Source organism: Bombina bombina, chromosome 4, assembly GCF_027579735.1.
Source record: "Bombina bombina isolate aBomBom1 chromosome 4, aBomBom1.pri, whole genome shotgun sequence".
NCBI lineage: Eukaryota > Metazoa > Chordata > Amphibia > Anura > Bombinatoridae > Bombina > Bombina bombina.
The window spans coordinates 399394414-399416613 of NC_069502.1; the positions used below are offsets into that span (position 1 = coordinate 399394414).

The 22200-nt window shown below is 36.9% G+C and overlaps 1 protein-coding gene across 1 annotated transcript in view; it reads left to right on the plus strand.

The window, feature by feature from the left end:
• Positions 1-22200, plus strand: part of ATP11B (ATPase phospholipid transporting 11B (putative)) — a gene marked incomplete in the record, with an annotated part of 701724 nt that overhangs the window by 661383 nt on the left and 18141 nt on the right.

Sequence of the window (22200 nt, forward strand, 5' to 3'; positions counted from 1 at the left end):
GTACACTTATCCCTGGAATAAGTATGATCTATTCAGCTACTATATTAGATTGTGCGGGCAGTACAGCATTTTAACAGATAAAGCTTGTATCGGTAACATGTAACTTATAAAATATGGATTTTGACGACAGATAAGAACCATATGCCCAACACGTCTCCCAAAGCTTATTTAGTTTATTACTTCTGCACCTATTAGCCTTCAGCTTGAGATCATGACCCCTTGTTCAGGAATTGCCTTTTTCATGAAAAATACTTACAACCTCAGCTTTAATATGTATACTTGAAGGTTTCTATAATATCACCCATGTGCACTAGCTTGAATAATATACTGGAGTAGGTTTAGTATAACTTGAAATAACCCAGTGAACGACATATGTGGTCAAAATGTTAAACAAGATATGTAAAAGTTATCTGATTTCTTACTTTACTGCCATCTGCTGGTTAAAATGCAACATTTAATGAAGTTTGAAAGCTTCATCTATTTATTTTTTCTTAAATTTGCTGAAGAATCAGAGACATCTTATTACCTTTTCAATAACCAAAATTAGACATTAAAACAATAATCTGTACATAAAAAAGTATAAATATTTACCAAAAAACCCTGCCATTTCTGTATGTTTCACTTTTTTTTTTAAATAAACGTACCAAAAATTTTAGAAAGCAGAATTACGCACAAATATAAAAAAAAGCTTCCATACAGAATGCAATACTTAAAGTTGTTTTACTTTTGATGCCAGGCATGCATGGGAAAATGATCAAGCTAGTCATGTGTGTGAATTCTGGAGCTATCTTAAAGCAGCTTATGTATTATTTTTTTATTTTTTTTTAAATAAACATTCAAACAGACACCAGGTATTTATTTTTAGAATGAACATGCAAACAGACACCAAACACCACTTAAAATATGCATACGGGAGTTTCAGTAGGTTTTAGGTGTAGAATTGGAAAAGTCCAAAATTCCTTTCAGAAAGTGTGAAAATGATTTATTGTGATAATGGTGTTGCATTGTCCCTATGCAAGGTATGGGTAATGTTCTGTGGACCAGATGCATTAGATAAACAGGTTATCACTTGACAGATTGATTAGAATGGACTTGAATTTGAACATCCTTACATTTGTAAGTATTGAGAAGACATCCATTTATACTTCTATTTTTATGATTTACAACACAAATGGAGATAATTTTCAACTAATGTTGAAAGCAGATAAAGCATAAGGGTCATGCAGAGTTAAAAATGAATATCCTTTATTTTTAAAAGCTTTAAAACATCCAAACGGCTTTGTCTCCATGTGTAAATCCAGCCTGACATGTTTTTGGTTCTGTAAGATGTAATCAGCTTGGATTATTGATTATTTTTTTGTCACTTTGCACTCTCATGCACTGTCCTCCACCTTACTGATGGAGTTTAACCTTGTGATATATATTCCATTCTGGTGCACTCTAAACTAATTTTATTCATAGGGGAATTTAATCAGAAGGCTATCTGTTCAGATTTTCTAGTGTCAGTCTTATATTGGGCTGATTGATACTATCCAAAGAAATAAGAATGCCGCTTGAGTTAAAACTCAGTACTTTATTGGTCAATGTAAAAACTTGATGCCAGCGTGCAGTAACAAGTATTTTCAAACAGCTGCTTAGTCACAAACAGGCCAGTCTGACGCGTTTCAGCTGATATGCCTTATTCATAGACTTAATTGTTACTGCACGCTGGCATCAAGTTTTTACATTGACCAATAAAGTACTGAGTTTTACCTCAAGCGGCATTCTTAATTCTTTGGATATCGTCTGGCCAGGGAAGGGGCCATTGCTTGCTGCAATAGGGCTGTTTGCCCGAAATTACCCGTGAGAGCTCCGAGTAAGTGTAATTCATTCCACTGCTGTAACCGGTAGGAGCTGGAGAATAGTGAGACACCGCACACCCAGTCTGCCCCGTGATTGGCTAGGTGCGGTCACGAGAAAGTGACGTCAGACGCCGTCCGAAAAAGTTTCCCGATCACGGTCGAGTATCGAGGACGGGTATTGAGGAGACGGCAGCCATCGGGGCAGAGGTGTTTTGAAGGTGAGGTCTTTCCTTTCACAGCCACCGCTAGCAGGACGGATCCCCGTGTGTCAGAGGAGTACCCCTCTTTTTACTGATTGATACTATGCATACTTTAGCATACACATTTTTCTCAATCAAAAAGATAAGATAATCTGCATTAAAAAAAAACTCTTAGTGAAATAATTTATTGGTATATGGTATTTATATTACTCTAGGTTTTTTGCCCCAGGGTATGAGCAGGATGGACACAACTATTAAACAATTGTAAATAGACGTACAACTAGAAAAGATAGCTCTTCCCTGAGTTTTGATTAACATCTTTTTCTCAATGTAGGAGCCCCCGTGTGGACTTCTAATTAAAAATAGTACGTATTTGGATTCTAAGTTTATAGAATATTTATTTTAATACTTCCTTGTCAAAATGTCTGCACTATAAGCTTTTTTATTCAATATCACACATCCATGACAACTGTTCATTCCAAGTCATTTACTCAAAATACTCATTTTTAATATTGCATGAAAGCTCCATCTATTTTAATAAATGTGCTTAGAAAAGGTAGACCTATTACATTTCAGCTTTTTAAATTGTAAACCAGAAGCAAAAACATATAGACTCCACAAAATTAAGATCTTTAAAATAAGATATATTTAAACCTTTGGAAAATATGTCCTGTTCATAAAGCCATTGTGACTCTACCCCTCTCTCTTTCTCTCTTTCTCTCTCTCTCTCTCTCTCTCTCTCTCTGTTAATAGAACATAATTTTAAACAGTATGTTTATATTCCAAAAAGTACATGGCAACCAAATGTTTATATCTGCCAGATTCCAGTGGCAGGTCTATACTGGACCTATTTAATGCCATCGTCTCTTCTCTTATTAAATGCTACATAATTAAATTGTCACCAGATAGATAAAGTTAAATACCACATAAACTAATATTCACACATTTTAGGATATTTAAAGCACCATTAAAGGAACAGTAAAATTGTCCCCCATGACTTGTTATAGCAGCTGCAATGTATAAAATGTATGAAAAGTTGCTCATTTATGCTTCTTTTTGCAAAATAAATAGCTGGATTTGCTCTTTTAAACCACAGCCATCAAAATAGGCTAGGCTTGCTGACAGATCAGATCTCGTTATCTTATCACTCAAATTCTTGCCTTTCTTATCTCTGTCTCTGTACAATACTTGAACATTTTAGATCTTCATCTCTTTCACCTCCCTCTGTGAGTATATTTTTTTTCTGCTGGGTGTGTTACATAGTTTCTCAATAGCTTCTACCTAGGTATAGAAATTTTCAGTATAGGTAGGGATGCGGGATACCACAGGCTAAATCAGCTATTTCAAATGCCAATATAAAGGCTAAGGAGCTATTTGTAAACTATTTAATACACTCCAGCAGGTAAAATGGATAATTGGGAACAAAAGTTTTGGGGTATACTGTCCCTTTAAAATACAGAAAAATAACTAATGCGTAATAGAAAGATTATTCAATAACACTATGCTCAGGAATGTGCACTTCTTTTGAACATTATTGCAGCAGTGTATAATATTGTTACCAACATTATTGCAAATACTGCTGCCATTTAGTGCTTATGATACGTCCGTGTTCCAGAGCTTACCTAGGTATGCTCTTCAACAAAGGATGCCAGAAGAACAAAGTAAAAATTGATAGCTTAAATAAATTGTAAAGTCTTTTTTAATTGCATGCTCTGTGAGAAGTTTAATATTGACTTGTATCTCTTCTTAATCCTATAAAAGTTCTCAGTTTTTGCATGTGAAAACATCTCCCTCAAAACAAATTGTTATAAATTACCCATTGCACTGCCATCTTCTTCAGCTCCTCATTTTTATTTATTTTTTCCAAAACAGGACACAGACTCTGTATAATGTGGTGTTCTACCTAGCGCGGGAGAACACTACATTGTAGTACAATGGTGTGACTGGGTGGACTGTGATTAGACAGTGAGCCTGTGACGCGCTTTTGATAAAACTGAGGAGCTAAAGAGGACGGTGAGGAAGGGAAGTAAAGTTTTGGGTGGTTAAAACTTTAATATGCCTCCTTTTTATAGGCATCACTAGGTTAATGTTACATAATAATTCTGCACATTCATAACAACGTTGACTGGCCCTTTAACAGTCATTAAAGGGACAGTATACACCAATTTTCATACAACTGCATTTAATAGACAATACTATAAAGAATAAGATGCACAGATCCTGATATAAAAATCTAGTATACAACTGTTTAAAAACTTACTTAGAAGCTCTCAATTTAGCTCTGTTGAAAATGTAGTTGGAAAGCCCACTGCAAGTGGCAAATAAGACACCCCCCTTCTTTGGCATATGAAAAGACCCTTTACACAAACAGGAGCAAGCTGGAGTAGGTATTCGTCGGTATTCTCCTAAAACATTGGGGTTAGGAGTCTGAAAATCAGAGCAATGTTATATAAAAATAAGCAAAACTATACATTTTTTTTTTAAAAATGTATGGCCTATATAAATAGATAATCTAAAAAACATTTATGCAAAGAAAAAAAAGAGTGTATAATGTCCCTTTTAAAGCTCCTCTATTTGTAAGGAAAAATAGGCATTTGAGAGGTCGCAAATCATCCCAGACAGGTACTGACGACGGCTCAGAGCCGTCGCTAGCACTCACCCACCTTGAGGGCAATCTGGGGGCTCCTACTGACTACCACCCCAGAGATCTGGCCTGTATAGAGACAGGCATCGCCAGGGCTTCACGTTTCACGTGATGACGTCACTGCGCAACTTTATTTAAAATTTACAATGTACAATATAGGGAAATGGGGGCATGCTGCTTAGAAACCTGTATCTCTACAGACCCCCAAGACCCACCGTTGGAAAGTTAATTGCCTAACCTTTCCAACGGTATAAGTGTTGGGGATCTGGAAAAAATAAAAATAATAAAAAATGTAATATATTTAAAAAAAAAAAGCTCAAATCCAGCTTAGCACCCATGTGGGAAATGCCTTATCACTCAAAAGGTTAAGCAATATTAATAGTTTGTATTTTTACCAGCAGATGGCAGCATAGTAGTATATCATGATCATGAAATCACTTTCAAATGTATTCCTCCATTTTTATACAGATTTTGTAGCCTGTCTGACATGAATGCCAGTTCTATGAACTGATATAAATATATATTTTTTATTTGTTTGCTTTAAAATGATCAGAATTTTCTATTAATCAATATTTTCATATGCCAACTCTTGTATGTAATAGGTCAGAATTTAAATAAGTTCAATAAAGGGAAAATATCAGCTATAGCTTGAATATTAAACACATTTTGCAATTTTAGATGAAGGCTTTTTTTCCTTAAGCATGTTTTAATCGTTTCTGTTAATTACTTTACAAATAAAATCATTTGAACGCTCTCTTGCATTATACATCTATTTGTTTTTCAGATTGTAGAAATAATGCACCACACATTTGCACAAATGTAGTTCTAAATTATGTTGCTCACATTGTTTTCAAATATATCTTACGTTTAAAGGGACATGAAACCCAAACTTTTTCTTTCATGATTCGTGTCTGGAGCCCTATATGGCAGCCATTTTGCTAGAATGTTTACCATTTCTAAGAACACTAGATTGCAGCACTCTTCCCTGCAATCTAGTGCTCCAGACACATAACTAGGGGTCTCTTCAACTACCATGGGAACAAAGCAAATTTCATAATAGAAGTGAATTGGAAACGTTTTTTAAAATTGCATTCTTTGCCTGAATCACAAAATAAAATATTGGGGTTTTCTATCCGGTGTAGCCTTACTAGCATAATAAACACGCTATCGGTCACCTGACCTTGGTAAAGGAATACAAAAGTGACTCTTAAGAAAACTGATAGCAGAATTTAAAATAAAACTTAAAACCCCTTTATTTTATTTAAATGTACATAGAAAAGTTTTTTACTTCATTGTTGGGAAATGTTTGCTATTATAAAGTTCCCTTTTCTGGTTGTTCCTTAACTACTTATTATACCATCATAATCCATGCACTAAAAATGAGCAGATCTACTCCCATGTTTGTTACAAGCTTTGTAAAATGACTAATTGTTGTGTTGTGTGTCACATACCTTTTCTGTCCACCTGTAGATATATACCAACAGAGTTACTTTAAGTGACGAGTTCATCGCACTGCAGCCTCTGTCACGAGCAAGGAATCAGCTGAGCAAAATTAGGTAGAGTAGGAGGGAGCTCCTCATCAAATCTTATGCATGCTGAGGATTAACTAACTAGCACTGAGAGAGATGGGACAAGGCATGAGTGCAATGCTAACGACTAAAGCTGACAGCTATTTTCTCTGCATTTGTTTTGCAATTTATTTATTGTTAACCTCCCAGGTAATCTAGCCTGCAATGCATTTGTGTACATGCATGTCATTAGTAACCAAATCCACCTATGCGGCTGTTTTCTTCCATTTGTTAGCATGTTTTGCTTGTCCAAGCAAAGGAAAAAGTCAAATGAAATAACAACCTCTATATTTAAAGCATGCTCAGATAGGTTAAAGGGACAGTATACACCAATTTTCAGATTACTGCATGTAATAGACACTACTATAAAGAAGAATATGCACCTATGCTGATATAAGAATCCACTATAAAACCTTTTAAACATTTACTTAGAAGCTCCCAGTTAAGCACTGTTGATGAGGCTAGGCTGGGACACCCACTGAAAAGGGCTGGAATGGCAGACCCTCCCCTGAATATGAAAAGACCCATTAGATAACCAGGAGTCTGTAGACATCAGTATACATCTAAAACCTTGAGGCTTGGTTAGGAGTCTGAAAATCAGCACAATGTTATTTAAAAACATTTATGCAAATTAAAATATAGTGTACAATGTCCCTTTAAGCTTTGTAAGGCAGGGCCATTACTATTTTTCTGTTTGCATTGTCCTCCCCTTTGCCTTGTCTTTAGACATATCTGTATGTTAAATGTTCCACTAAATATTTTGTTTGTTTGTTTTATATAAAAATGCCTAATGTAGCAAAATTTAATGTAAGAAATCTTTTTCTTTCATAATGTGGCGAGAGATCACGAGCCATTACTCCTGGTATTCAACTCCTGGCCCCTAGGAGGAGGCAAAGATTCTTTGCCTCTATAGGAAGAAGGTGAAGAATTGTTGTGCTCCAGATTCATAGTTGAGAGGGGACCAATTTGAGACCCATTTCTTCTAAAGACTCCGCTTAGACAAAAGCGTGCACTGGCCCTCTGGCATAGTTTTTATTGTACCCACCTCACTATCGAGTTGCGCACCCAACTTTACGTAGCGCGCTCCACTGTTTGTTATTATACTCTGCTCAGCATTTTTGTATTTTTTTGCTGCATGGCGGTTAATCTTTTTCCACAGAGCTATTGTCCGCTCTGTTTTTTTCTAATCATTGACTGACAGACTTTTTAGCTTGCTACTTTATAATTAATTTACGGAGGGGGTGAGTTTTTATTTATTTATTAAAAAGCTGTTTGTTTTTTTCATATCATACAGTTAATATTTTTTCAACTATTTTCACTAACAGGTGTTTTATTTGCTTACATTTATTGCTGCCTCAGTCCTTCAGCATAGGAACCTGATTAGTATTTCTACTCATGTCTCCGTAATCTTGGTATTTGTATGACACAATGCAAAGAGGATTTGCTCCTTTTCTTAAAGGGATAGTAAACCCAAGTTTTGTCTTTCATGATTCAGATAGAGCATGCAATTTTAAACAACTTTCTAATTTACTCCTATTATCAAATTTTCTTCGTTCTCTTGGTATCTTTATTTGCAAAATTAGTAATATAAGCTAAGGAGCCAGCCCATTTTTTGTTTCAGCACCTTGGCTACCGCTTGTGATTGGTGGCTACATTTAGCAAACCAATAAGCAAGTGCAACCCAGGTTTTCAACCAAAAATGGGCCGGCTCTTAAGTTTACATTCCTGCTTTTCAAATAAAGATACCAAGAGAACGAAGAAAAATTGATAATAGGAGTAAATTAGAAAGTTGCTTAAAATTGCATGCTCTGAATCATGAAAGAAAAAAATTGAGTTCACTATCCGTTTAAGTGCTCGTATTTTGACATTAAAGTCCCTGTTATAGATATAGATATGTTATTATTTATATAAATTTATATAGTAAAGTTGCTTTCGTGGTCTTATATTTATTTTTTAATTTCTGTGTATTTCATGGAGCATTTTGAAAATGTCCCCACTACCTTACATATATCTTTAGGGTAGATCCACTGTTAATTTTGCTTTTTATTTTGCAGGGGTTCCGGAGGCTATTATTTCAATAGATTTTAGAGAGTACACCAAGCTTTGTCTTTTATTTCATCCGCTAACGTTAATAGGATGTTCTTTCCTTTTCCAGCTTTTATGTAAAGCTTTTGAGTAACTATTCTAATGGTGGATGGTACTTTTTATAGTATATCTTTCAGGAGCTATATGAACAGGAATTAGATATCCTTTCATCAAACCAAGGCCTCTTATAGCAAGCATGGCGTCTGCCTTTTGATTTAATTATTTACATTGGGTAGCAGTTTTCATACTTTGGCATTCCCTTTTACATGATTGAGCTCTCCATCTAGTAGTTTTAAACTAGACGGTGGTTCATTAGGGTCTCCAGATATAGATCTGATGACTTCTGTCTTCGGACTGAATAGAGCATTCTTCAGTAATTCTGATTGCTCCGGCCAGGCCCCCGAAGAACTTGGATTGCAAATATTATTCAAATGTCAAGTTTTCTCCATGGTTTTTCTCTTCAACATGACTTACTGTTTCATGGTCCCTTTTATCATCAGATCTCAACTCTATTATCTGGAAGGTTAGAGATTGAATACCTACTTTTTTTTAAAAATAAACAAATATGTTTATTTATTATTTATAACCCAAACATACATAGTTAGCTTTAGTATACAACCTGTAGCCACTGAAGCCTATGTTCAGATCCATTGTGAAGTTTATTATGGGTATAGTTCAGGATACTTCAATGTCCATAGTGAGTGTCTTGGGTGAAAGTTGTTGAGTTAGCATTTGCCTCCTGAACATTGCCTGAAGTAGAGTTTTCTCCAGCTAGTTGTGAGACTTTGATGCTCTGTTTATATTTGGTATATTTGGGCAGTGGTATATTAATCTTTACAGAAGAAGCAGTCTGCCAGGAACGAACAACAGCTCAGTGGCTTGTTCCATGGACCGGTTACCAGTTGGAAGCAGCTTTTTTTTGCCCAATTGTGCTTTTCACAGAGGAAAACTTTCCTGAAGTATATTAGTCTGATCCTGACAAATGGCAACTCACATAGATGAAGGCACTGACGGTGCCAAACACAGCAGGCCGGGACCTCTAATTCGCCTGATAGACTCACTTCCATTTGGCAGGGGCCGATCACATGAAGGCGTTTCACCACTCAGAGGATTGATTACCAGCTCTATCAATAATGAGACCACTGCTTTATTGGATCTTAATCTCTGGTTTGTCAATGGGAAGGTCACTAGTACAACCTAATTTAAAACAGTGGATTGTAATAGTTATCTTGATTTTACCAGCAATCACTGGTGAAGGAATGTCCCATATGGGCAATTTAAATGAGTACGTCATAATTGTAGTATGCTTTCTGATTATGAGGCGCAAAGCTTAATCTTAAAAGAAAGATTTATAGAGAAGAGGTAGCCACCTCATATCATTGATAACGGATATAGAAGAGCTAAGCTGGATGATAGGGAGGAATAATTTTTAAATAAAAAAGATGTTGTGCAGAAAGCAAATAATGCTAATAATCGTACAATGTTTATCACACAAAATAATTGTAATCATAACCTGATAAAACAAATCATAAATAAACATTGGAATATCTTGACTAAGGACCCTATTTTGGGTAATTTAATAGAATCAAAACCCATGATAATGTTTAAAAAGGCCCCTAATCTAAAGACCATTGTAGCACCAAGCAAAATAGTGAAACTTAAGAAAAATATTGTGTTTAAGACTTAAACTACAAATAAAAGAGCGACACAACAGGGGTCCTTCATATGCGGGGTAAAAAGATGTAAAATGTGTGTCCACATTGTACACAACAAACACACATTTTAATCTAATGTGATTTAACGTATTTATCCCATAGTTGGCCGCATATCCTGCGCATCCAGCTATGTGGTCTACCTTCTCTCCTGCATCTGTGGGATCCAATATGTAGGTCGTACCTGCAGGTGCCTCAGTATCAGGTGGTTTGAGCATTACCGCAACATGAAAAACAACTATAAATCACATAGTGTACCGAGACACTGTAATATCAAACATAATGGTGACACTAAATATTTTTCCATTTCTCCTATAGAGTATATTCCCAAATATCATCTCTATAATAGATTCTTCAGACTCAGACAAAGGGAGACCTACTGGATCCGCAAATTGAGACGTTACTATCCATCTGGTCTCAATATAAATGTGGATCTGGCGGCCTTCCACTGACCTCTGTGGGTTCTTTTTGTGGATCTGAATTTGGTTTCTTTTAAAATAATATAGGTTTAAATAAAAGATGATAGTCTTATCTCACTTATTCACTTTCACACCATTAGAGATTGGGTTGTTACAAGATGCAGCCTTTGTACATGCACTTCTGTGGGCTAATAACTGGAGAGGGTTGTTTATTATTTTATTTTGAATGGTTGTATTAACCCAAAACAGGTAGGTTATTGCACAATATACAAAATCTTTAGTATATGAATACCACGTCACTTAAGTGGATTGTAATGTCTTGATTCATTATATATTTTTATCTAATGGGTCTATTGAGTGCTGGTTGTGGCCCATTGTTTAACAGTTTGAGGTCCTTACATTATTAATAACAACTTGTTATAGCTTAAATACAGTGGTGATATACACCACTTTTTATGATCATTTCATTTTAATATTTTTCAAGTGTATCTATTTTTTTTTATGCATTTTTTAACAAATAAGAGGTTGCTTTTTATTGTATATAATTATTTTAGTGTATAATGTTGTAATGTTCATTAATTAATTGTATCTCTTTAAAATATTGACATCCATTTTTGGGTGTGAGCCAATACTGGTGTCTGATTGGCTAGAGGGTTCTATATATAGAGCAAGTGTATGTGTGTTAGTTACAGCCTGATGAAACTGCATTTTATGGCTGAGAAACCCGTGGCTGTTTATCTCTGTTTTTAATAAACTTTTTAATCACCCTTGCTCCGTGGATTATTCCTTTACTGCAATTGAGGGGATCGTAGCATGAAATAGATACACGGTAGGCAAGCCCTCATTACATACCCTACAGCCGTTCCAGCTGATTGGCGCAGGTATCAAGGACGTCTTTGAGGTCTTGCTGAAGAAACTACTCTGAGTGGTGAAACGCCTTCACGTGATCAGCCCCTGCCAATTGGAAGTGAGTCTATCGGGCGACTTAGAGGTTCCAGCCTGCTGTGTTTGACACCGTCAGTGCCTTCATCTATGTGGGTTGCCATTTGTCTGGTTCTATTGTGTTCATTGAACAGACAATACTGTCCTATGTGGCGCCTCCTTTTCTGTCTTTACAGGATTGTTTCATGACCCATCTATCTGGGAGTGCTGCCGTTCATTTGAACTTGAGTTCATCTATAGACATCTCCGTTGTTTCTCCATATACAAGCGCACCTCTGTAGGGCTCCTTAGCCCTATTCCTGTTAGTCTGATCCTGCCTAACAAGGTCAGTCCAGCACCAAAATACCAGGCAATCTTTAGTGCTTTGCAAAAGCCTGGTAAGTCATTTTTTTGTAGATGTGGTGGAGTCTCCTCTGGGTACTATGATACTGACTGGGAATCCCCATCTGTATGCTATCTTCTTATCCCTTAAGACAGAGTTGATGTATTGTAAGTCTCTACATTTTTTTATGAGTGACTGGACTGGATCTGTAAATATCTGTATATGATTGCCTGCGTGTTATATCTTTTGCTTTTGTCTGGCATGTCTAAGTATCTCCTCTCTGTCCTTATTAAGGAGCTTGACAATAACGTGGGGGTGCCTTTGATGGTGGTTTTGCTCTCAAGGCTCTCTGTGCCCTTTCTATGCAGATCCTTTGATTGTTCGGAACAAATCCTGAACGCATCCCTCTAGAGCAGCAGGTAGAATAGATTCCTGTATACTGTGTATGTGCAGGTCGTTGCATCTGTCCCTATTGTCCAAATACTCCACGTTTTCTAATAGATTTTGTATGGTTTCCTCCTGGCCATACATCAAATGAGACATGTTGTATAGTACTACAGGTGGCATTGTGATTCTCTTCACGGGTTGAAACTCTTTGGGTTACTTTTGAAATATATCTTTTCAGCTCTCCATACCAGTTCTTATCTTCATTCATCATCTCTTTGATATCTTATTTTGTACATAGCAAGTCTTGTTTAGTTAATCCTGTTAAACTAGTGGAGGTGGGGGGATGCTGTTGAGCGTCTGTGGTTTGTTTAGAAGCAGGAGGAGCCATTTTAGGCGCAGTAGTAGCAGAGTTTTGTTTTAAATATTGCTGCATTAATTTTGAATTACTGGGACCCTTAGATTTATTGGGCTGGAGCCCAGTCATGTTCAGGAACTAAATACACACAGAGAGAAGCACACTCACAGGAACAAACAATGGGCTAAATAACTTTGTTATCCTGTTCTATTGCGATTTACCACCTGGCTGCAGCTTCTTTTAACCCAGTAATGCTTTTCACAGAGTAGAACTTTCCTGTAGTATGTCAGTCTGATCCTGCCTATTATGGTCAGTCCAGCACCGAAATACCAGGCAATTCCTCTCTGAACAAGGAACACAGCAACCCCAGACGATCGTTTCGGCCTTCATTGGGTCTCGTCAGTGAGGTGTAGCCATATTCCTCTAGGCACACCGGGCAAGGAGTCCACATCTGGTTGCCCCTTTTTCAAAATACACACAGAGAAAAGGAAACTTACAGGAACTAACAACCGGCTCAGTAACATTGTTAGCCTGTTCTATGGCGATTTACCACCTGGGTAAGCTTCTTTTGTATGTCCAGGAACTATGTAGGCTGCCTGTATGACAGAGGTATATGATATTGTGAGAGATAAAAGTTCTACTTATTTAATAGGTGCTGACTGCCTTGCTGAGCATATTTAGTATTTATACCTTAGGTGTAGAATTGTAATATTAAATAGGTGTTGCAGAAGACCCAAATTGCTTAAGGTATCCTCTATTTGCTAAGCCTGCCTTCTCCATAGGGGTTAACTCTCATTGAGGTATAGGGCTCTGTTTTTCTCTAGCCGCACAGGGTTATAAAGTGCTCAGCAGATAGATTATAAGAAATGGAGGTGTCTCTGTTCAGGGTCAGCAGAACGAGGGATTTGCATGTCTAACAGCGCCGCAGATGAACTATGGTGTGTTGCTGCTTACTTCCCCTTTGCAAACTCTGTTTATACCTGCATATAGTACCGTGTCTGAGTGAGGGCCTGGACTTATGTCTTGTGCAGCATGGCCACTGATCTCTGGTATGTCAGCTTTGCAGCGCAGTCCATTCACATGGTCTACTTCCTCCGATCTGCTCTTTATTCGCTGCGGTCGTGTGTACCTTGGACATGAGCACAGTCGGGAGGGAAAGCTCCATAGGGTCCGCTATGGAAACAAAATGTATGCTTGCCTAATAAATGAATTTCTTTCATGGTGTTGTGTCCACGAGACACGCCCAGTTTAATTATTTATTTTAATTTTTTCTGACAGCAGTTCTAGTTTGCACCTCTTTTTCCCTGCTTTCCTACTTCTCCTTTTTTGTCTATACGTCGGACTGGAATACCAGAGCATTGAGAAGGATTAAGTTCTCTTAGAGCTTTGGGAATCTTTTCCTCCTCTTAGTAGCCAGGAGTAACGGCTCACAGACTCATTCCCATGAAAGAAATTAATTTATCAAATAAGCATAACCACCACCACCACCCCCCCACCTAAATTTGCTCTATGCTGTTTCGCATTGTTTTCCTATCTGCAGATTTATAAGGTTTGTATTAGTAATTATTTTCTACCAAAAGGCCCTGCAGCATGTTCTAAAATAATGCATTGCAAACCCTTTTGTGCCAGGAGGTTTAAGGTAATCTTTTATATAGTGGAATAAAATTGGATTGATAGATGGGTGTATTTATTTATATATATATATATATATATATATATATATATATATATATATATACACACACATATACAGAGAGAGAGATCTTCTCTGCCTGTATCGTTGGTTGGTTTGTTTTTTAAAATGCAAATGTCTATATTAACAACCAATCACCTTTCCTATTACTCTACTAAACTATCATTCTGAGGCTATAAAGTATAAAAATATTATATAAAACTACGTTTAGGTTACATGTATACGCTGTGTTATGACATATAAATATTGTCTAAATGACATGTTGTTTGCACTTGGTTCCATCCCCACTCTAGTGAAAGGAAGATAGAATCCAGCAATGCAATCCACAGGATAGATCGACCTGAAACTACTACCAAACTCCCAAATATAGCATAAAAGAAATTATACGGAGGGTCTCCTTAATGCCAACATTTCTTTTATTCAAAATAATGTCCATAATAGGGTCAAAAGAGCACGACGTTTCGGCGCGCATGCCCCTTAATCATGTGATAAAATAATGTACAGATTCACCTGTTTAAACACCTGAGATTTAACCCTTACATTCTATGTACATAGCTTATGCTGAAACTAACAGCTCCATCTAGTGAGTCTATTGGAGCAAATCTGACAATAAAATACAGCTAAGAAGCCTGCAGAAAAAAATATTATATACTGTAACTCATTGCACATCTCCTAAGTAAAGCTTTACTCAAACATGTAACAGGCCAATCAAATAAATGAACATATATGTGTCTCTTGTTGCTTGCCTAAAAGTGGGAGTCAGAAAGCCTAAACAAATGAAAAAAGGAAAAAATATAACAAGGTCAGACATATATGTACTACAAAAAAAGTGTATAACAGAATTATCTCAATAAAATGCCAACCAATTAATCTCTCTATTCATTCCCTTCGGTTTCAGAGTATTGAAATGGAATATCCAAAAGGTCTCTCATTGTTTTTGCAATAGTTCCCTATTGCCACCTCTCCTGGGGGTCTTGACCTGTTTTATAATCTGGAACCGGAGTTGGCTGATTTGATGGCCAGCTGTTAAAAAATGATGGGCCACCGGAGCGGTTATGACCTTACATCTGATATTACTTTTATGCTTGGTGATATGATCACGGATCCTCCTTGAGGATTCCCTAACATAAACCCGCCCACATGGACACTTAATCAGATAGATGACGTAATTAGTATTACATCCTTCACTCATTAAATCACTGCCCAAGAGTCAAAAGCTGCGGGTTAAATGCATTGTAGCTGATGAATCTAAAGTACCTATTAGACTTACTGAAATGGAACAAAAAAAATTGGAAAGGGGTTATCCTATGGATTTAATCACTAACATTATTGAAACCATATTACCTATGAATAGGAACCTCCTATTAAAATCGAAACAAACCAAGGATAAAAAACAAAACAGGAGAATTATTTTTGTATCAGAGTATTCGAGACAAAGTCAGTGTATATCCAGAATCATTCGTAAACATTGGAAAGTCTTAAAATAGTTGCAATCCAAACATTGAGGAGTTTTGCCACTTTCCTATGCCGGCATATAAACGCAGTAAAAGCTTGAGAGATCTTTTCATAAGAGCTGACATTGGTTCTGGCAAAAATTTATCTCAACAATACATTACTAAGAAGAATGTGGGTTGTTTCCCCTGTATGGGTTGTAGCAACTGTAGTTCTATTATCAAAGGCCCATATTTTCAACATCCCCACACTGGACAGAAATATCATTATAAGGATCCTTTTATATGTAATACTAATTACGTCATCTATCTGATTAAGTGTCCATGTGGGCGGGTTTATATTGTGGAATCCTCAAGGAGTATCCGTTATCGTATCACCGAGCATAAAAGTAATATCAGATGTAAGGTCATAACAGCTCTGGTGGCCCATCATTTTTTAACAGCTGTCCATCAAATCAGCCAACTCTGGTTCCAGATTATAGAACAGGTCAAGACCCCCAGGAGAGGTGGCAATAGGAATCTATTGCTAAAACAACGAGAGACCTTTTGGATATTCCATTTCAATACCCTGGAACCGAAGGGTATGAATAGAGAGATTAATTGGTCTGCATTTTATTTGGGTGGTCCATATTTTTTAACAGCTGTCCATCAAATCAGCCAACTCCAGTTCCAGATCATAGAACAGGTCAAGACCCCCAGGAGAGGTGGCAATAGGAATCTATTGCTAAAACAACGAGAGACCTTTTGGATATTCCATTTCAATACTCTGGAACCAAAGGGTATGAATAGAGAGATTAATTGGTCGGTATTTTTTTGAGATAATTCTGTTATACACTTTTTTTGTAGTACATAAATGCCTGACCTTGTTCTTTTTTTTCCTTTTTTCATTTGTTTAGGCTTTCTGACTCCCACTTTTAGGCAAGCAACAAAAGAAACACATATATGTTCATTTATTTGATTGGCCAATGTTTGATAAGTGTTCTGATGTATATAAAAAAGTTGCATAATATGTAATTAATGATGGGATTTACCCTGCATCATACTAGAAATTACTGTTCATGTTTGAGTAAAGCTTTACTTAGGAGATGTGCAATGAGTTACAGTATATAATATTTTTTCTGCAGGCTTCTTAGCTGTATTTTATTGTCAGATTTGCTCCAATAGACTCACTAGATGGAGCTGTTAGTTTCAGCATAAGCTATGTACATAGAATGTAAGGGTTAAATCTCAGGTGTTTAAACAGGTGAATCTGTACATTATTTTATCACATGATTAAGGGTCATGCACCCCGAAACGCTGTACTCTTTTTACCCTATTATGGACATTATTTTGAATTAAAGAAATTTTGGCATTAAAGGGACATTCAACACTTCCCTTAACATTATTTGCGCTAGAAATATAAGAACCGAAGATCCGCCTGCAGTATATCCCTCCTGCCATGCAGCCTTGCTTCTGTAGTAATCACTTTCGGTAACTTGTGTAATACCGGGTAAATATGGCAGCCAGACTCCCCCCACCGTTACGTAGCTGCCTTCTTCTTCAAATCATCATCAAATCAGAATCCAGTCCTCGGACAGAAATTGCAACCCTTTAAGGACCGGCCATTTCAGACTAAAACTTCCCAAAAGACCAGAGCATTTTTAGCATTTTTGCCATCAGTACATTTAAACTGAAATATAGCCTTTTTGTTATATTTACCTATCAAAACTATATAATTTTTTTAGTAGACACCCCAAAGTATTGATCTCTGCTCATTTTAGTATATTTCATGCCACCATTTCACCACCAAATGTGATCAAATAAATTTTTTTAACTTTTTCACAATTTTAGGTTTCTTACTGAAATTATTTACAAATGGCTTGTGCAATCATGGCACAAATGGTTGTAAATGCTTTTCTGGGAACCCCTTTGTTCAGAAATGGCAGACATTTATGGCTTTGGCATAGCTTTTTGGTAATTAGAAGGCCGCTAAATGCCGCTGCGCACCACAATTGTATTATGCCCAGCAGTGAAGGGGTTAATTAGGCAGTTTGTAGGGTTAATTTTAGCTTTAGTGTTGAGATCAGCCTCCCACTGGACACATCCCACTGATTCCTCCCTGACCCCTCTCAAACAGCTCTCTTCGCTCCCCTACAATTGTCACCCCCATCTTAAAGGGACAGTCAACACCAGAAGTTTTGTTGTTTAAAAAGAAAGATAATCCCTTTATTACCCATTCCCCAGTTTTGCATAACCAACACAGTTATAATAATATACTTTTTACCTCAGCGATTACCTTGTATCTAAGCCTCTGCAAACTGCCCCCTTATTTCAGTTCATTTGACAGACTTGCGTTTTAGCCAATCAGTGCTCACTCCAGGTCACGTGCATGAGCTCAATGTTATCTATATGAAACACATTAACTAATGCCCTCTAGTGGTCAAAATGCATTCAGGTCTAAGAAATTAGCATATGAACCTCCTAGGTTTAGCCTTGAACTAAGAATACCAAGAGAACAAAACAAGATTGGTGATAAAAGTAAATTGGGAAGTTGTTTAAAATGACATTCCCTATTTAAATCATAAAAGGTTTTTTTGGACTTGACTGTCCCTTTAAGTACTGTAGTGGTCCCACCCACTCCCGCCCTCCTCCAGTGATGGGCCGTCCTCCTGCCTCCCTCCTCACCCTCCCACCCACCAACTATCGGCACCACCGCTGTCCGATGCAGAGAGGGCCACAGAGTGGCCCTCTCTGCATTGGTAACTCTGCAAATCTATTTCTACAGCTCCCCACTTGTGGGGCATGTAGAAATAGCGCAATCTCGCTCTTTTGAGCGAGATTGCAGCAGAGAGAGAGGTACGGCGCTGGTCGTTAACCCCTTAAGTGACCAGACTATTTTTACATTTTCTTAAAATATGATGAAAAATGGAAAAAAAAAAAACATTTTTGAACTTTGACCCCCAAAATCTGTTACGCATCTACAACCACCAAAAAGCAACCATGCTAAATAGTTTCTAAATTTTGTCCTGAGTTTAGAAATACCCAATGTTTACATCTTCTTTGCTTTTTTTGCAAGTTATAGGGCAATAAGTACAAGTAGCACTTGACTCCCTCAAACGGCTCTCTAACCCTTCACCCTATACCTATATGCCACCATCTTGGGTACTGGCAGTACCCAATTTTGTTAAAAAGTTTTGTCTCTGCATCGGTGGGTAAAAAAAGGTATTGCAGTGGTGCCTCAATATCAGGGCATCACTGCAATACCTTGAAAGCGTCTGGAAGCGATCACAATGACTTCCACCGCTTGAAACACCGGAGGACGTACCAGGCACGTCCTTGGTCATTAACTGACACTTTTTGTAGGACATGCCTGACACGTCCTTGGTCGTTAAGGGGTTAAAGGGACAGGAAACCCAAAAAAATTTCTTTCATAATTCAGATAAAGCATGGAATTTCAAACAACTTTCTAATTGACTTCTATTATCTAATTTGCTTCATTATTGTGATAGCCCTTGCTTGAAAGCATATCTAGATAGGCTCAGTAGCTGCTGATTGGTGGTTGCACATAGATGCCTCGTGATTGGCTCACCCATGTGCATTGCAATTTCTTCAACAAAGGATATCTAAAGAATGAAGAAAATTAGATAATAGTGGTAAATTGGAATGTTGTTTAAAATTTTATTCTCTACCTGAATCATGATAGAAACATTTTGGGTTTAGTGTCCCTTTAACAATGGGCTACTTCCCGCTTCACAATCAGACACAGCTGTGAAGCGAGAGAGTAAAGTTTAATATATGCCGAGAGCTAGAGAGAGGGGTAGCAGACTAATAGGCGCTAAAGAGTGTAATGAACCAGGTGTGAGGGAAATCCTAGTGCTCTCCATAAGCACAGTGGTCTTAAAGGGACAGTAATGTAAATATTAAACGGATTGGCTAGAGCATGACATTTTAAACAACTTTCCAATGTACTTATATTATAAATTTTACTTAGTTCTCTTTCTTGAAGTAATTTTAGATTAACTCAGGAACTGGCAACAGTGTTTATAGCAATGTTATACATAGTTGCAAACAAAGCTGTCATATACTGCTAGAGACACGTGCACACTCCTAAGCTCCTATAAGCCTACTTTGGTATTGCATGCTGTATCTGAATCTTGGAAGTTTAATTTGGACTTTACTGTCCTTTTAAGTCTGAAAAGAATAGATATAGGGCACGTTAAAGGGGTAGGAAAGTCAGAATTAAACTTGCATGATTCAGATAGAGCATGTAATTTTAAGACGCTTTTAAATTTACTTCTATTTTCAAATGTGCTTTGTTGTCTTGGTATCCCTTGTTGAAATAGAATACGCACATATTCTAGACTAGTAGGAGCTGCTGTTAATTAATGTCTGCACACATTTGTCTTTTGTGATTGGCTGACTAAATCTTTTCATCTTGCTGCCAGTAGTGCAATGCTGTTCCTTCAACAAAGGATAGGAAGAGAACAAAGCATATTTAATGGAAGTTAATTGGAACGTTGTGTAAAATTGTATGTTCTATCCAAATTATGAAAGAAAATTCTGGGGTTTCCCTTTAAGAACACAGTCTCTGATGCTTCCAGTGTGTTAGACCTGAACATAGTACACTGATTCCTGTATACAAATATTTCTAAACCAACTTTAAAAGAGGGATATAATTTGCAGGTTTCTATGAGGCTAGGCTATTACGATCCTGTCAGTCAGTTGTTAGGATGCTGGTTTTTTTTTTTTTTTTTTTTTTTTTTTCCATCTTCTGCTGAGAGGCATCATTTTGGCACATCCTACCTCTACATCTGTCTCTACCACTCCCTGCAGGCCTTTTATTTCATTAGGCACTGATATATTCTAAGCATAACATTGTGACATAGTTAAAATGTCTATCAGGAAGGAAGAGGCTTCTTGACATCCCTTGTAGTACTTTACACAAATGCAATGTTTTTGTCTAAGAATAGTCTTACATATTGCTCAGTTGTGCAGTGACATTTTATTTGTAACTGCTATAGAATGTACTTGCAAGGCTACTACAGAATAGCATGCAAACGACTTCAGTGTAGGTTACCTACATGCCAAAGTAGTCCCCACTATGTACCTTGACCAGTTGTGGTGCAGTAGTTAGTATGTCTTTCTCTACTAAATACATTTCAGTGTCAGTTTTACTAGATCTGTAACTTTTATATCCCTATAGATGGAAGAGGATAAGGGTTCAGTCAGCTCAGCATTTGACTTTGCTGAAAGCCAGCACAGAGGGTCGGACAATAGGCAATTGCTAGCTGATGCATCCAACCAACACAACACTTGAGCATACTAGGTAGTACCTCTGTCGTTGTGATGTGTAATCACTTGTGGCATGTCAGATAATGCAGGCACATTTTATCAGTGTGGTACACATTCTTTCCATTTTGTTGTGTATATTCATTCATTAGCGATTCCCTAACTATTCATTGTGTGTTTTTCATGAGTAGATTAGGAACTGTACATAATGGTATATTGGCATAACATATTTTACACACACACTTACATAAACGTTTTTGTTATTTCTACAAAGGCAATACAGTGCTTGCTTGTGATTTGCATGTTTTATTGCCTGTGCAGAAGCTTTATTTATTAAGATTGTATTAACAGATAATAGTATTTGTAGGATATATGGCTTGCCTTTTGATTTCTTTTATTCAATATGCTTTACATCTCCCTTTTGTTTTTTTTTGTTTTTGCGTTCACTCAAAAAATTTCTATAGTTCTTAAAAATGCTTTCTATGTCATAAGTTACTGTCTGGAACAAGGGAAACACATGCATTATAATTCTTGTCTTTAGCCTATCAATTTGCTACCATCTTCAAGTGCGCATGCATGCATGTCCGTACCCACTTTAAGATTGAAATGCAAGGAATATATATATTTCCTCTCATCGAAATTTGCTACCTCCATGTGCGCATGCTTCTCATTATGTAATTGCATTCCACACATACTTTTCAAACATATATAAAGTGCGTTTATATAATTCTCGATGAGGGAGCCTGTTTTGACGTAACACCGGCTCATTTTTCTGCTTAAATGTGAATATTAGTAACTTGCCATTAAAATATGGATACTACTATAAATTTTAATGTCTTTGTATAACTGAGTACATTAGCTATATTCCCGTGCACATCTCACTGATTCATCATACCCTAGTGTAGAATTTCTAAAAAAAAAAATAATAATCACCAAATGTGCTCTCTACAACCTGTCAAAAACCTGCTTGTGGCATACGTTGGTCTACTCGTGTAGTCTGGTAGTTGTGTCCAAAAGCTGAAAGGACATTGGAGTGGTGGTATGCTAATATAAACATGCCTTACTTTCTCTCAATAAAGAGAGTGCACTTACACAGCAGTGTTAACAATTTGTATCATCCCAAGAGTAATTAGCTGATTACATTATAACTTCTTTACAGACATTGAGCAGAAACTCCACATTTTTTTGTATAGTGTAAGCTTTTAATTAGTGTTTGTGTAACAAAGTATTTGGGTTTTTATATTTTATCATTAGTGTGACTACAATTCACTTAAATGTGCAAAGTAAAAGAAAATAAACTGAATAATACGTTG